The sequence below is a fragment of the Equus caballus genome, chromosome 6 (assembly GCF_041296265.1).
Source record: "Equus caballus isolate H_3958 breed thoroughbred chromosome 6, TB-T2T, whole genome shotgun sequence".
In the NCBI taxonomy this organism is placed as follows: Eukaryota; Metazoa; Chordata; class Mammalia; order Perissodactyla; family Equidae; genus Equus; species Equus caballus.
Genome location: NC_091689.1, coordinates 40,176,037 through 40,190,776, shown reverse-complemented (window position 1 = coordinate 40,190,776; position 14,740 = coordinate 40,176,037). Strand labels below are relative to the sequence as shown.

At 44.7% G+C, this 14,740-nt stretch overlaps 1 protein-coding gene across 3 annotated transcripts in view; it reads right to left on the bottom strand.

Annotated features, from left to right (window-relative positions):
- Nucleotides 1–12,338, bottom strand: part of MICAL3 (microtubule associated monooxygenase, calponin and LIM domain containing 3) — a 199,163-nt gene extending 186,825 nt beyond the window's left edge. For all 3 annotated transcript variants that reach the window (XR_011439642.1, XM_070269759.1, XM_070269755.1), the window contains exon 1: nucleotides 11,986–12,338. The gene's annotated coding sequence lies outside the window, so the exon portion shown is untranslated. The remainder of the gene's footprint in view (nucleotides 1–11,985) is intronic.
- Nucleotides 12,339–14,740: the final 2,402 nt, after the last annotated feature.

Below are 14,740 nucleotides of genomic sequence, written 5' to 3'. Positions count from 1 at the left end.
TCCTGTTCGACTGACAGATGTAACATAGTCCTGAAAATATAAGCTTGGCCAATGATTTCATTCATTTTGAACTCTTGAAATCCTCACGGGTGGACATGCTAGCAAAATGGTGTGTGAGCCAGTAAACTTAACATCAACTAAGAAGACTGAGCATGGTCATTCTGAAGCCAGCACTTCTGAGTTGCGCTTTGCCTGGCCCAGCCCTAGTCAATCCAGTTAGTCTTCACTCCCATAGCTCTGCCGTATCTCCAGAGAGCTCTAAAAGGTCTCTGCTTATCTGAGTACTTTATTTCCACATGCAAACGTTTATTGGGCACCTACCATGAGCAGAGAACTATCAGGCTGTGTGGGGTTATCCTGATGGGTCACACAGGAAGCCTGGACTTGCTGATTGGTGGAGGCGGATAAACATCAGCCCTGCTTGGTGAGGAGTGGGTCAGCCTGAGTTCCTCAAAAGGTGTGTGACAGGATTCCATCCCCAGTTAATGTACAAGCTCATGTTGGAATGCCCCATCCGCTAGAGTAGGAGAAGCAGCACTGGGCTGAGTTCGGGGAGAGGGCAGGGGTGGGGGAGATGGGCATGTGTATTGGGGAGGAAGGCAGAGAGATGGAGGGTACCAGAAATAACTGGATATGTACCAAACAGTAGGGAGAACAATGTCAATCCATAATTTGGCCATTGGGAGAATTGTGGTGTTCTGTCTTATTTAAGAAAAAAAAATTTCTGATTTCAGAAGTAATACATGTTCATTATTTAAAAATTTTTAATAGAGAAAAGAACAACAAAAAATTACCCATTATCCTTTCTAGCATATCAGTGTTACAATTTTGATGTATATTTTTTCCGTGTAAGTGTGTATGTATCTTCTTTTTTGTATGTACTTTTTAAATAAAATTTGATCAAACTGCTTTGCAATCTACTTTTCTCCTTAACAATAGACTAGGAATTTTCCCATGCCACTATATATTATTCTAAAACATGATTTTAAATGGCTGCACCATAGGCCAATGCCTTAAGTTATCTAACCAAGATTCTATTTTTAGCCATTAAGATTATCTCCAATTTTTCATTATTATGTTTAACTTCAAGGATTATCCATGTATGTAAATGTTTATATATTTTTATAATTATTTCCTAATATTTCTAGAAATAGAATTGCTTGGTCAAAGGGAACACATTTTTAAAATGTCTCATTTATTGCCAAACTGTCCTTCAGGCAGTTTACACCAGTTACATTCCTCCCAGCAATGTATGATGGAGACATTTCTCTGAACCCTCACCAATCCTGGGTATTTCTCTTGTTTTGTAATCTTACCAATTTGACAGATGAAAAACATTATCTCATTGTTTTAATTATTATAGTGTATTTTTACCTATGAAGGTAATAAATATCTATCTTTCTTTCCAAGTGCCCTGGATTTCAACAGCAAAATGAGTGTTTCCCTTTTCTTCCATTCAACCACCCTTCTCCCAAATCCCTGAAAATGGATACAGAAATCAGAGTAGACTCTGCTTAAATGATCCATGATCAGACAAACTCAGTGTCGTTTCACCTGAACCAACCAAGAAGGTAGCAGAGCAGATGGCTCAAAACAACACGTTATCTATAAATTATAACTTTGAAGTGGGTAACAAATCCATACATAGAAATTTTTTCAACTACAAAAGGATATCAGTCTTCCGAGTTATATTTGGTACTGTCTAATATTAAAATCAGTTTGCATTTTTTCAACAATACGCGATTCTGTGATGGGGACAAATCCAAGGTGGGCCAAGCTGGCAGTCCATCCTCCATACTGAGCAGCTAATCCACTCAATATTGCTCTCAATTCCTGCCTAGCTTTCTTGTCCCTTGGCTTTATCTTGGTTTTGTGGTTGCTGCCACAGGACCTCCTCCTCTCCAGCCATCAGTAGTCTAATTTCCCATTGAAGAATTTACCCCACCCCATTCCCAGTGTGGTTTGGTTGGGATTGACCACAACTCCTCTCTGGGCTTAAAGTGGGATGCAGGTAGCTCTGGGAGCTGCTGGCAGCTATCTTGGGCCATGAGGTAGAGCCTACCTGGGAGTGGAGCCAACCTGAATTAGTGGAGTTGAAAAACAGAGAGAGGGAAATGTGGGTCTGGTCACATGTGAGAGCCCTGAATCAAGCCACACGGGAAGCCAGTTATGTGCAACAATAAATACAAATCTACTTCTGCATCAATTGTTTATAATATGATGGCAAAAAATTGAGACGTCTTCCCCCTAACTCATTGGCATGCATGCTCTGTATTAGCCAGAAGTTCTGTGTAAGTACAAGCAAGCAAAACCAAGATAGGAGTCTGTGGAAGAAACCTCCGGTCACCAAAGTCACTGCAAAGTAAAATCTAGAGTCACCATATTGTAATCATCATCAAAATAGAGTTCCCTAGAGTCTCGATTTTACTTGCAAGAAGATTCTTCCCTAAGCCAACTCAGACCAAGTTCTTGTAAGTCTCTAGGAAACACAAAAAGTTTTGCCAACAGAGTTTTTCTGGACTTATATCTTCACACACATCTACACCTAAGAAAAATGTACCAAAAAATAAAATAGATACAAATACAGCTGTAATAGAGAGAGAAACACATCTCTATTTGTCTGTTCGGCAGGACTTAGCTTCTTTGACCATAGACCTTAGGACTTGTGCCCACCATCAGACAGGATGGAATGCTGCCATCTGCAGAACTAGAACAAACGCACCCAAGTGACTGGCTCCGCTTGCAGTGAGGAGGGAAAGAAGCTATCTCTGTGATCCTGCCTTCCTCTGCTGCTCAGACACATTGCTTTTAAAACTAAAAACATCAGCTTCAGTATTGCATGAGGCAAAGGCTAAGGTCAGCCAAATTGGGTTATATTTGAATATGACATTTTACACAGCTCTATTTTCTTTTTTCTTTTTTAAGGAAAATTAGCCCTGAACTAACATCTGCTGCCAATCCTCCTCTTTTTGTTGAGAAGACTGGCCCTGAGCTAACATCCGTGCCCATCTTCCTCTACTTTATGTGTGGGACGCCTGCCACAGCATGGCGTGCCAAGTGGTGCCATGTCTGCACCCAGGATCCAAACCGGTGAACCCCAAGGGGCCAAAGCAGAACATGCAAACTTAACCACTGCGCCACTGGGTTGGCCCCTACACAGCTCTATTTCCAATTGTGAAAGAGAAAAGCTTCGAGAGAAAGGAATTGAGGGAAGGGAGGAGTGCAGGACAGCATATGATACTGCATGTTTAGGAAGTGGAATAAGGATAGAAATCATCCTGATAAAGCCTTGGAATGGAACTAACAAACTTGAAACCGCTGGCATGCACATCACCATTTTCAGATTTAAAAGAACACATCTAAGTGGATCAGCCTTTTATAGGGAAGGAGAATGTGTCAAATCTTCCTTTTTCCAGTGCCTGGTAAGGGCATAGACAGGGTCCCAAATCCTCTGTACTCCCATTGGAGAGCACAGAACCCCTTTGGAGTAAAGCCTCTGATCCTGTGTCATTCATCCACCGTGGGTGTCTCTGATGGGCAAGGCACTTGTCTGGGCGCTGAGAGCATTCCAAGATCAGTTAGACATCGCGTCTGTCCCCAAGGAGATGACAATAGAGCCGGGAAAGCGGGACATGGATAGAAAAGGACTTTCTTTGCCCAGTGGAAAGCGCTATCTTGTAAGGCCAAGAAGGCTTCCATCTAAGAGATCAGAAAGAGTTTCACAGAGGAGGGGTTATTTGAGTGATCTCACGAAAGAGAGAGAGAGACAGAAAGGCTTTCTAAGAATTGAGCCTCCGTCTTTCCTGTCCCAGTTCCCACAGGAAAGAACAAGCAGAGTTCCTCTCCACATACCCGGGCTTTCCTCACTGCCCTGGGGACGTTGGCGGCAGGGTAAGAAAGAAAGAGAATTGAAAGGATACATACTAACATGTTACTATCTAGGTGAAGAGAGGCATGAGCAAGGTTTCAGATTATCTGCTTTCTGTTTATTTGTGCTTTTTCCTTTGGGGAAAGAACGGACTATGGAACATATTTTGTAATGAGAAAAAAATAAATACAATTTTAAAACAACAGCTTCCTCCACCAAAAGAAAACAAAAGGGAATAAGCATCCATATGTCTTCCAGATTTAGCGGTTTTAGGGTCCTCTGGGTACCCACATGTTCACGGGTCTTGAATGTTGTCAAAGTCTCACCCTGCTCAGAAACCCACCATATGTGCATCAACAAGAGCCTACTGTGCTGTCAGAGCTGCCCCTCAGAAAGTATATTACAGCAACGTCGTTGGCTTTAACAAGACTGTAGGCAGAGACGTAAAACCTCGAAGATAGTCTAGGCTCCTTGGGCCAGATGTCCCTAATCTAATTCAGAAGTTACTTTTATTTCCTGAAAACCTTGCATTCCTGACAATGAAAACCCTAAGGAGGGAGTGGGGACAGAAGGTATCTGACAGTCACCACTATGGGCTCCATTCCCTTGCCTACCTGCTGGGAAGCCTCATTAAAACATGGGAGGCAGAGTGGGGTACAGGCCAAGCCAAGACTGGGCAATGGCAGCCAGTCTGAAGTTTTATTACAGTAGCTTGAGCTGTGTCACTAATGGGTACCACACATGGAAGCCCTCAGTTCTCAGAGCTGCCCAGCAGGGCCAGGGGTGATCAGAGCCAAAGCCCCCCAGCTAGCCTCCTCCTGCAGCAGCACCTTGTCAGTGCACCTCAGGATGCTGCTCCCACATCATCCTCCATGTGTATCATAACATGACACACATGGGGAGAGCATGAGGTAGGATATCAAGATGTATTGTTGCACTGCAACTTACTGGTCTGGAACTGCTGTCTCACGGGAGGTGATGTGAAAACCCAGCAGCAGCAAGTGTTCACGGAGCTGCCCGCTTGTGCCAGGCCCTGGGCTGGGATGCTCACTGCCTCAGCACTGTGGTAGACACCTGTGGCTTTTGCCTGCCCAGTGTGCAGGCCCCCTTGCAGGGTAAGACACCTACATCTTCTTTGTGGGTCTATGTCAGTCTTTCCCCCACTGCATGCAGGCTGTTTTCCTTCCATGGGGTAGGCAGCACATGGCCCAGCCAAGGCCAGGCTGACTTCTCTTCCTGGAATTTGAGTTTTAAGCAGAGAGACACAAGAGCTGAAAATAACCAGAGCTGATTCGTCCAGTTATGAATACCCTGAAGAAGGAGAGCGGTTGCCTCTCTGTCCTCTGGATCCCCCTAGCTGCCCTTGTTCGCTCATCCTTCCAAAGGCCTGGCTGTTTGCTTTTCATCTGGTCCTACGAGTTAATTCACACTCTTCCAATAAATTTCCTCCATCCTTCCCCAAAGTTTGCCCTCAAGTCTATTTCTGTTATTTGCAATCAAAAAACCCCAATAGGTATAAACTCTAACTCTTTTTTAATAACCTCATTTTGTGTCATTATTGTCCCTATTTTAATATAAGGTAATTGAGCTTCAGAGAAGTTAAAAAACTTGCCAGGGTCACATAGCTAATGAGGGTCACAGTCAGAATTTGAACCCAAATCATTTGATGTGGAAGCATGACAAGGGTGTGGGTTTTGTCATGAAAGCAAAATGAGCTCAAATCCTCACTTCCCTGCTTTCTTCATAAAAACTCCAATCACATATTGTCTTTGAATTTAAGCAACTCTCTCTAATCAGAAAACGGGACAAATAACGCTCATTTCACAGAACTGTTGAGAATTGATGGAAATGATGTATATGAAAGCATCTGGCCTGGAGTATGTGCTTAATACATATTAATGTCCCTTCCCTAAACATGAAAATTCTTATCTCTGCAAAGTAAATTCAACAAAGTAATTGACACTTTGTTCAGTCCAAAGATTACTGATTCTGAGTTGACCCAAGTACAGTATGATGTACAATCTCTCTTTCTCTCTCTCTCTCTCACACACACACACACATACACACAGCGTTTTGTTTGTGGGGATTTCCCTCGTGTCTCTATTCCCTACTTGTGTCCTGTCTATGCAAGGCCTATCAGAAAATGCAGACACCCTTAGGAAAAGAGCATAGGGGTACATAAACATGCCTACAACGGAAACTTTCCACCCAGCATGCCTGTGGAGAAGGAAGAGAGCAAGAATTTTCATTCCTCTTAAGCATGATGAAAATGAGACATGGAGACACTAAAAGTTTATCTCGAGGTTACACAGCAAGCCAAAGGTGAAAAAGAACCCAGGAATTATATATTAGGCCATTTGGTCTGAAAATACCAGCGCCTGGAAGAAAGAGAACAGGTTTTCGAAGTTGCTGGTTCTGTTCCGGCCCCCACCTTCTTCCCTGACTCCCACTTCAAATAAAACCGTTCTCCCATTTAAACGCCTACATTAGGCAAATTTCTAAGAACGTTTCCCCAGAGTTCTGTCCATTACACACCTTGTCTTTACTTAAAGTGTAAAGCTGTGGCCTACTTAAAGTGTTCTTACAATTCTTTTAATGGGGGAAAAAAATTCCCCAAAGATGTGTTCCCTGTGCTGGAAAAATTAAAGACCCCTTATGATATACAGTTAAAGAGAACATGTTATTTGTAGTAAGATTTCTGATGCTTCTTCAGAAATAAATTCAGGTTTGCCCAGGATCAAGATTGTGAAAAGTACAACTAAAAGACCTCGATATTTAGTCAGTCAACAAATATTCACAAACTACCTGCCATAAGTAAAGAATTTACCCAAGTTGGCATTAGCTTATAACAAGAGTGAAAGAAAATCCATACAGCTTGAATTTATTCAACATAATTGTGGCTCTCATGATTTTTTTTGTTTCTAGGGCCAAGAAAACATTTTACATTGTAATATAATTTCTGAGGTTTCTTTTCTTCTCCACATTAATTTTTTCCAATCTTGAAGGTTTTATCTGAGGTTTTTTGTTATTGAAAAGGCAATATACAAGAACAAATGAATTTTTAAAACTTAAAAATCATCTATAATCCGTCATTTTAGCACAGCAACTTGCACAACACGCACAGCAAAAACATTTTTTTTTCAAGATTGGCATCTGACCTAACAACTGTTGCCAATCTTCTTTTTTTTTTCTGCTTTTTCTTCCCAAATCCCCCCAGTACATAGTTGTATATTCTAGTCGTGAGCGCCTCTGACTGTGCTTTGTGGGACGCCGCCTCAGCATGACCTGATGAGCGGTGCCGTGTCCTTGCCCAGGATCCGAACCGGCAAAACCCTGGGCTGCCAAAGCGGAGCGTGAGAACTTAACCACTCGGCCACGGGGCCGGCACCACTAAAAACACTTGTATTTTGTCTTCCACATGCACACAGATTATTTAGAGTTACAAATATGGTGTGCTTGCTATTTTTGTATTCTACTGTTCATTTTTACCATAAATCTTTTCCATGTTTCTTTCTACATGTCTCTGGACTTAAGCTTTTGTTGTGAATGCAAAACATTTCACTGTATTGATGTACCACAATTTTTTAACCATTACTCTAATGTTGGACATTTCACCTATTTCTATTTTTTTTTTCTATCATAACTAACACAGTAGAGGGTAGCTTTCATGCATTTGGAATTTTTAAAATCTGTATTAAATAACTATCGGAAAAAATTCCTGGCTATGGTGCTCTTATGGCTGTTCCTATGTATTATCAGGTTGCATTCCCCCCAAATTTTACCAATTTACAAGGCAACTTGTAATAAGCAATGCAATTTTACTGCATCCTCAATAGCACTGTATGTTATTGTTTTTTAAAACTGTTAACCATTAGCAAGAAGTGAAAGCGTCCCACAGTGTTGCTGTGGTTTGCACATCTGACGGCTGTCATTATGAACACATATGTAGGCACTTACTCGATCCTCCATTACCTCATGGGGTGAATTTCTTCTTATTGATGGTGAATTTATCCATGGAGTTTCTCCCCCAATCAGGTTCATTGAGGTATAATTTACATGTTATAAAATTTACTCTTTTTAGGGGGCAGTTCTGAGTTTAACAAATATATGCAGTTACAGAACAGCTCTACCAGCCCCAAAGCCTCCTTGTGCTCCTTTGTAGTCAGCATCTCTCTCATCTCCAGCTCCTGGCAATCACTAATCTGTTTTCTCTCCCAATAGTTTTGTCTTTTCCAGAATGTCATGTAAATGAAATCATATAGTAAGTAGCTGTTAATGGAATTCTAATATTTTTTTAAATTTGAAGTATTTGCTTTTTGTAGTAGTCAAAATACTTTATTAAAGGTTTGGTTCAGGGGCCAGCCTGGTGGCCTAGTGGTTAAGTTTGGCATGCTCTGCTTCGGTGGCCCGAGTTCAGTTCCCAGATGTGGACCTACACATCACTCATCAGCAGCTAGCTGTGGCAGCGACCCACATACAAAATAGAGGAAGATTGGCAACAGATATTAGCTCAGGGCGAATCTTCCTTAGCAAAAAAAGAAAAGTTTGGTTCAATCTCAAAAGAATGGTGTAGGAGGAGCAAACGTTGTAACTCTAACTTACTCATTTTCTTGCATCACCACACCCAGGAAAATACACCTTCTAGAAGCAGGCCTCCAAAGGCCCAAGTCACTGCTGGCTTCTCTCCGTGTCTCCCTTTTCAATACCCCCACCCTTCTCCTTTTCTGAAATGGAGTCTCTGTTTAACAGATATTAACTTTCAATCTGTAACATATAATGCAAATATTTCCCGCACTCTATGCATTTTTCATTTGACAGAAATTTTAAATGTGAATTTGAATTAACAATCCTCTCCATGGATTCTTCTAGTGCTTCAAAATGACCTCTAGGTATAAAATATATTGGGTTTTTGTGGGGTTTTTTTTGCTAGCTCTTCTAGAGCTTGACTTTTTTATATTTAACTTTGATTCGACTTTAGTTTCTGTCAGTGTTTGCTGTAAGGCACAGACTTTAAAACCTTCTTCACTATTAGCCACGGTAAGAAATACATTTTGCATCATGCACACAAACAAATATACATATAGACGAAGCTGAAACACAAGTGCCAGGGGACAAAGCTTCCCCTTGCTGCAGGTGACACAGTCTCACACTCTTTCTTCTATTCTATTTGTTTCTCTTTTTAAAATGCTGGTCGTGACCCACCAAGCTGATCTCATGATCCACAGTTTGAAAAGCATAAAGCAGGGTTTTATTCATGCATCTCACTCCCTCCAGTATTCTCACTCTGAGCTTGGGTGGCACCTGGAGATGAAGCCAGAGAACTGGACAGTTTCCCCCAGGGGCCTGTGAAGTAAATTGCGCTTTTTCAGAGACTAGATATTGGTGGTCATGGCGGGGAGGGGCAATGAGAAATGAGCTATGGTTTTACTGTTCCCACCTTAGCCACCTGGTGGACTGGCAGCCCTCGCAGCGCTGGCCTGGTCTGCCCTGTGAGGTGGATCAGCTCCGAGGAGACCTGTTGGGTAAGGGTATTTGGTCCTGAGTAGCAGAAGCCCTGTGAGCCATCCTTCATGTGCAACTAGTGGAAAGCGGCTCCAGGGCAGCTGAGAGAGCCTGGAGCAGGCAGGGAAGCACGACCACGGCCCAGCTTTGGCAAGTGAATGCTGGGAAATCCTGTAGGAGGCCCAGGCAGGATAGGTGAAGGCATTGTCTCGGGAGGTTAGGTCGACTCCAGGAGGAGATGAATGGTGTTGCGTCTGTTGCTGTGCATAGATTAGAAAAACAGCGACTAAAGGGAAGGATGGAGGTTGTTATAACTGTCTCAGGCTTCTTGGAGAGGGTAAGCAGGCGCTAGGAAAGGGTTTTTCTAGGTCAGTACCCAAGAATGCAGAGACAAGTAAACCTATGCAGGAGCACGGGAGAGCTGTGGTCATTCTGTGGGCAGGAAATACCTCCCGGCCACTCCCTCAATGGCCCTGGCACACGAGGCTTTGTGATCCACATCAGGTGGCTTGTGTGATCTTTAAACAACTACTTGATTCTCTTGCCTGTTTACGAGGTGAATGACCGAGCCTTGCCAGAGGTTCCAGAGGACAGAGTGCATTTATGCCTATCCCCAAGGAGAGTGTAACCATTTCTCTATTTAACCAAAACTAAAGCAAGAGCATTAGGAATCTGTGACTTGTGAATTTCTGGCTCCAAGTAAGTAGATCACACTTTCTAGTGCATTTAAAATTCAAACGTCTCATGCCCAGAGTTTTAAGGTCTTACCTAATTTCCTCAAGCACCTTAGGCATTGCAAACTCAAACTCACTGTGCAGTTCCTGCCTCCCACCCACTTCACAGCACTTATGAATATTCACGAATAAGCTTAGCATGCAAGTATTGGAAGAACCTCTCACAACAGATCCGCCCTCCAGTCTGCAATAGACAGCGCCTGTAGACAGAGCTTACCCCAGTGCCTGAATTTTCAGGGAAACTAAGATTTGGGATTTCCCTCTAGTAGTAGGAGTTCAAGCCATTTTGAAGGGTTTGAGGCCTAAGAGGGATAACGCTTTATAATTCTTATTGTTGTTTCTCTCTTCTTTAGAGTGACCACTGCATTCCTACTCCCTCCGCTTCTTTCTAAGTGTCCATTCTCCTTGCAGTGGGTGGGCGATTTACACATGTGACTCTGGCTAGGACTAACAGGCCCTGGCTTTCACCCTACAGACTTGCAAAAGCATGCATCTCCTTTTCCCCTTGCCCTGGAATATAAATCAGAACACTTCATTCAGTGAGGGGATCTATTCTGAGAGAGAGGCTCACCTCATCCTGAGCCTCTTTGAGCAGCTCGATCCCCGCCAGCTCCCTTAACTTGCAGCTTCCAGGCATTCACGACAGTCATACTCCCTGCCCTACAGCAGCAGCCTATTTGAGAGGCTAGGCTACTACCAAGTTCACCAGGAAAAATGTCATCCCGATTGAATACAATGGTGGCTTGCAAATTTAACTCATGAGAATCACCTGGGAGCTTTTAAAAAGCGCACTGTTTAGGCTGTATCCTAGACCAATAAAGTCAGAATCTCTGTGGATGGGGCCCAGGCATCAGCGTTTTTAAAGAAACTCCTCTGGTTTTCCAACACGCAGCCAGGGTCGAGAACCACCGAGAGTAAGTCCCATAGGGGCCCAGCGGCACAGCCTTCAGCTTATCTTTTAACAAGATTTCACCCTTCCCTTGAAAGGAATCTATAACAAGGAAAACTCTAAATAGTTGCTCACAGGGCTAGACCAACAAGAAAGCTTTTTGGGGGAGTGCAGAGGGAGGAACGAGAAGGGTCAGCAGGCTCAGAGAGGACTCAATACACAGAAAGTGTTTTGCCATGGAATCGTAATCATTAGATTCCAAAACAACATGCAGTCCCCCAGAAGCCATTTGGGCTTTCCTTTTGCTTCCAGGAAGGAATGAACATAACCATCCTTTTGTTAAAGATCTCTGAGAGAACCACCTGTGCTGTGTCCATTGCAGTCTCCCGGTCATGCCGGGTGTGTGCGCCTTTCTCGTGTTCAGGCTGTTCCCTGAGTGTGCAGGACAGTGCTCACGCCCTCTGCTGGGGTGAGGTGGGTTCCCTGTGGGTGTAGCAATTGTTTCCTCAGGCTGAGCTAATGGATTCATTTCTCTGAGCTCACCAGAAAGGATGCGGCTTCACCAAAGACGTCCTGGCATTCCTCTGACATGGGGCATGGTACTGGTGCCTGGGGACATTATTACGTTGATTGCAGGGTAGGAACATAAAGCGAATTGGATGGAAGTGACTGGGAAACTGAGCCCTCTTGCTTCTCTGATAGGCTTTGGGGTGTGTATTTATGATGTATGGTATCCGCACCGGTAGGGGGTTGTGCGGTCATGGAGACAGGAGACTGGAGTGTAGTAGCTTCCACTAGTTAAGGGAGTAGCGCGTTTAAAGGGAGACGAAATAAAAATTCCAAGAAACCCAAAGATGTCGGAAAGGAAAATGCTTCCCAATCGTAAGCAGTTTAAAGATGTGATTTTTTTTTTTTTGAAGGCATCAATCAAGACCTGTACTCTTGTCATTTAGGAGGTTTGTTCACCCAAAGGAAGCCTTGGTGGTACTCACCGATTAGGTCTTCAAAAGGCATCTCCTGCATGCGTGAGAAACGCTGGACTCCAGGGTCCGCCGGTCCTCAGTACACAGGTGCTGCTGCTATGGCTGCACACATCCCAGCGCTGCACACGCCACCTTCCGGCTGGACGACCACCACCAGAGGAGAGCATCGGGAGGCTCCAAGGTACCTCCCTTGTCCCTTCCCCCCAATTCTCTCTCAGGGCCTGGAGGTTCGAGGTCGAGGCAACGAGGAAGGAATGAGCTCTGGGTGTCCGCCTGTCCTCACCGCGGCATCCCAGCTGGGGTTGGAGAAGTCAGCGGAGCCGAGCTGGCTGCTGGCTCCGGCTCGCCGCGGTTGCTATGGTGACCAGGAGCGGGCGGCTCCGCGGGGTTGGGGAAGGCGGTGGAGAAAAGGTAATGAGTGATGACGTGCTGGTCCCTCTCCGGGCATCTGCTGCGCCACAAGAGGTCTAAGAGAACTGGAGTCCCTGGATGGTACCACCCGCGATGTTTGCTCTTCAGCCTCAAACCAAAGCCCAGATCAAACCCTCCCTCCTCCTCCTGGTCTTTTTTCCTTTCCCTTTCTCCCCTTCCCATCTCTACCTCAGCACACAGACCAGCATTTTAAGGGTCGGAAATTCCAGCACTACCCTGAGGTCCCTTGCCCCAGGGAATCCTGCTAAATGGAGATTACTGCGTGGGTGACTCCCTGGGGGTAAGGTGCAGTTGCAAGAAGCCCTTAAGAACTCGGAACCTGCGCCTCTCTCCCCACTCTGAGAAAGGCCCCTGCTGCGGGAGTGCGAGCAGTCTTCTTTGACTCTTCCAAACAAGCCCCCTGGACCGTCCTGGCCCATGGAACGTGAAAGAAATCTGCCAAGCACTGAAAGAAGTCAGATGGAAGGATGGATTGGAATCAATTCCTATCAGCATTTGCTTACTATAATCAGAGCAGAAAGAAGCCTTAGAGCTTATTTTGTCTTCAAGGATCATTGGCCTCAGTGTGATATCCATCTGAAGCTGTGTGGTCAACAGTGGATTGCCTCCAGTCAGCGCCTTCAGAAGAGGGCTGACCCTTGGCTGATGACTCAGTGAGAACGGGCTCTTGCTTGTCTCTATTGCTGTCTCCTTAACCATGTAGTCATCCCTCATTAACTAGTGTTCCTCTTGTTTCCATAGCCATGAATGTGAGGAGTGGAACTGACAGCATCAGGGCTGTGCTCAGAGGTGGCCCCTGGTCATCAACTGGAGTCCCTCCATCACACCACTCTGCGTTAGTGTCTGTGCCACCTATGAATCTGCAGGTGTTTTGCTCCAGTTCTAGAATAAGAGAAGGGGATACATTTTTACTGAGCCCTGACAACGTGCCTGGGCTTTTCATGAGTTATTTCATTTAATCCTCCTGTCGAGCTGTGAGATTTTATATCACTGTTTTATAAATTAAGAACATAAGAGCATAGGGGCCCCGCCTGGTGGCGCAGCAGTTAAGTGTGCACGTTCCGCTTCTCGGTGGCCCGGGGTTCGCCAGTTCGGATCCCGGGTCTGCACAGGGCACCGCTTGGCAAGCCATGCTGTGGCAGGTGTCCCACATATACAGTAGAGGAAGATGGGCATGGATGTGAGCTCAGGGCTAATCTTCCTGAAAAAAAAAAAAAGAAGAAGAACATAAGAGCATAAAGAATAAGTTACTTGCTTGTGTAAGGCTGTTCAGCTGGGTAAGTGGTAAAGCTGGAATTCCTACCCAGTTCTGTTTGATGTGATAGCTGAAGGCACCAGGCCATCTGGGTATGGCTCAAATGGATATTAGGGAAAACTTCCTGGAACGTCCAGAATCACTGATAATTTCTCCCACCTCTCATCTTCTGATTTTATCTATTTCCACTGTTTTGTTTAAAAACAAATTCATATGTTGAAATCTAATCCCCAATTGATGGTATTTGAAGGTGGGGCTTTCGGAAGGTGATTAGGTCCTAAGGGCCGATTACTCATGAATGGGATTAGAGCCCTTACAAAAGAGACCCCAAGAGCTGCCTCACCCCTTCTGCCTTGAGAGGACACAGTGGGAAGACTACTGCCTATGTGCCTCACCAAGGCTGAACCTGCCAGCGCCTTGGCTGTAGACTTCCCAGCCCCCAGCAGTGGGAGAAAAAAATTTCTATTGTTTATAAACTGCCAGTCTGTGGTGCTCTGTTATAGCAGCCTGAAGGGACTAAGACAGAGGATACATATATATACACACATAAAATTGTATCCTGCTTTTCATTTTAAAAACCTTGTGAAAATTTTCTCCTCCATTAAGTTTCTTTAAAAACATTCTTCTAGGGGCCGGGGCCCCATGGCCGAGTGGTTAAGTTCGTATGCTCCGCTTCGGCAGCCTGGGGTTTCACTGGTTTGGATCCTGGGCGCAGACATGGCACCGCTCATCAGGCCACGCTGAGGTGGCGTCCCACATGCCACAACTAGAAGGACCCACAGCTACAATATACAACTATGTACCGGGGGGCTTTGGGGAGAAGAAGAAAAAAATAAAAAACATTATTTTAGGGAGCCAGCTCCATGGCCAAGTGGTTAAGTTCGTGCATTCTGCTCTGGCTGCCTGGGGTTCACAGGTTCGGATCCTGGGCGTGGACCTACCCAGTGCTCATCATGCCATGGTGTGCTGGCATCTCGCATAGAGGAACTAGAATGACCTACAACGAGGATATACAACTATGTACTGGGGCTTTAGGGAGAATTAAAAAAGAGGAAGATTGGCGACAGATATTAGCTC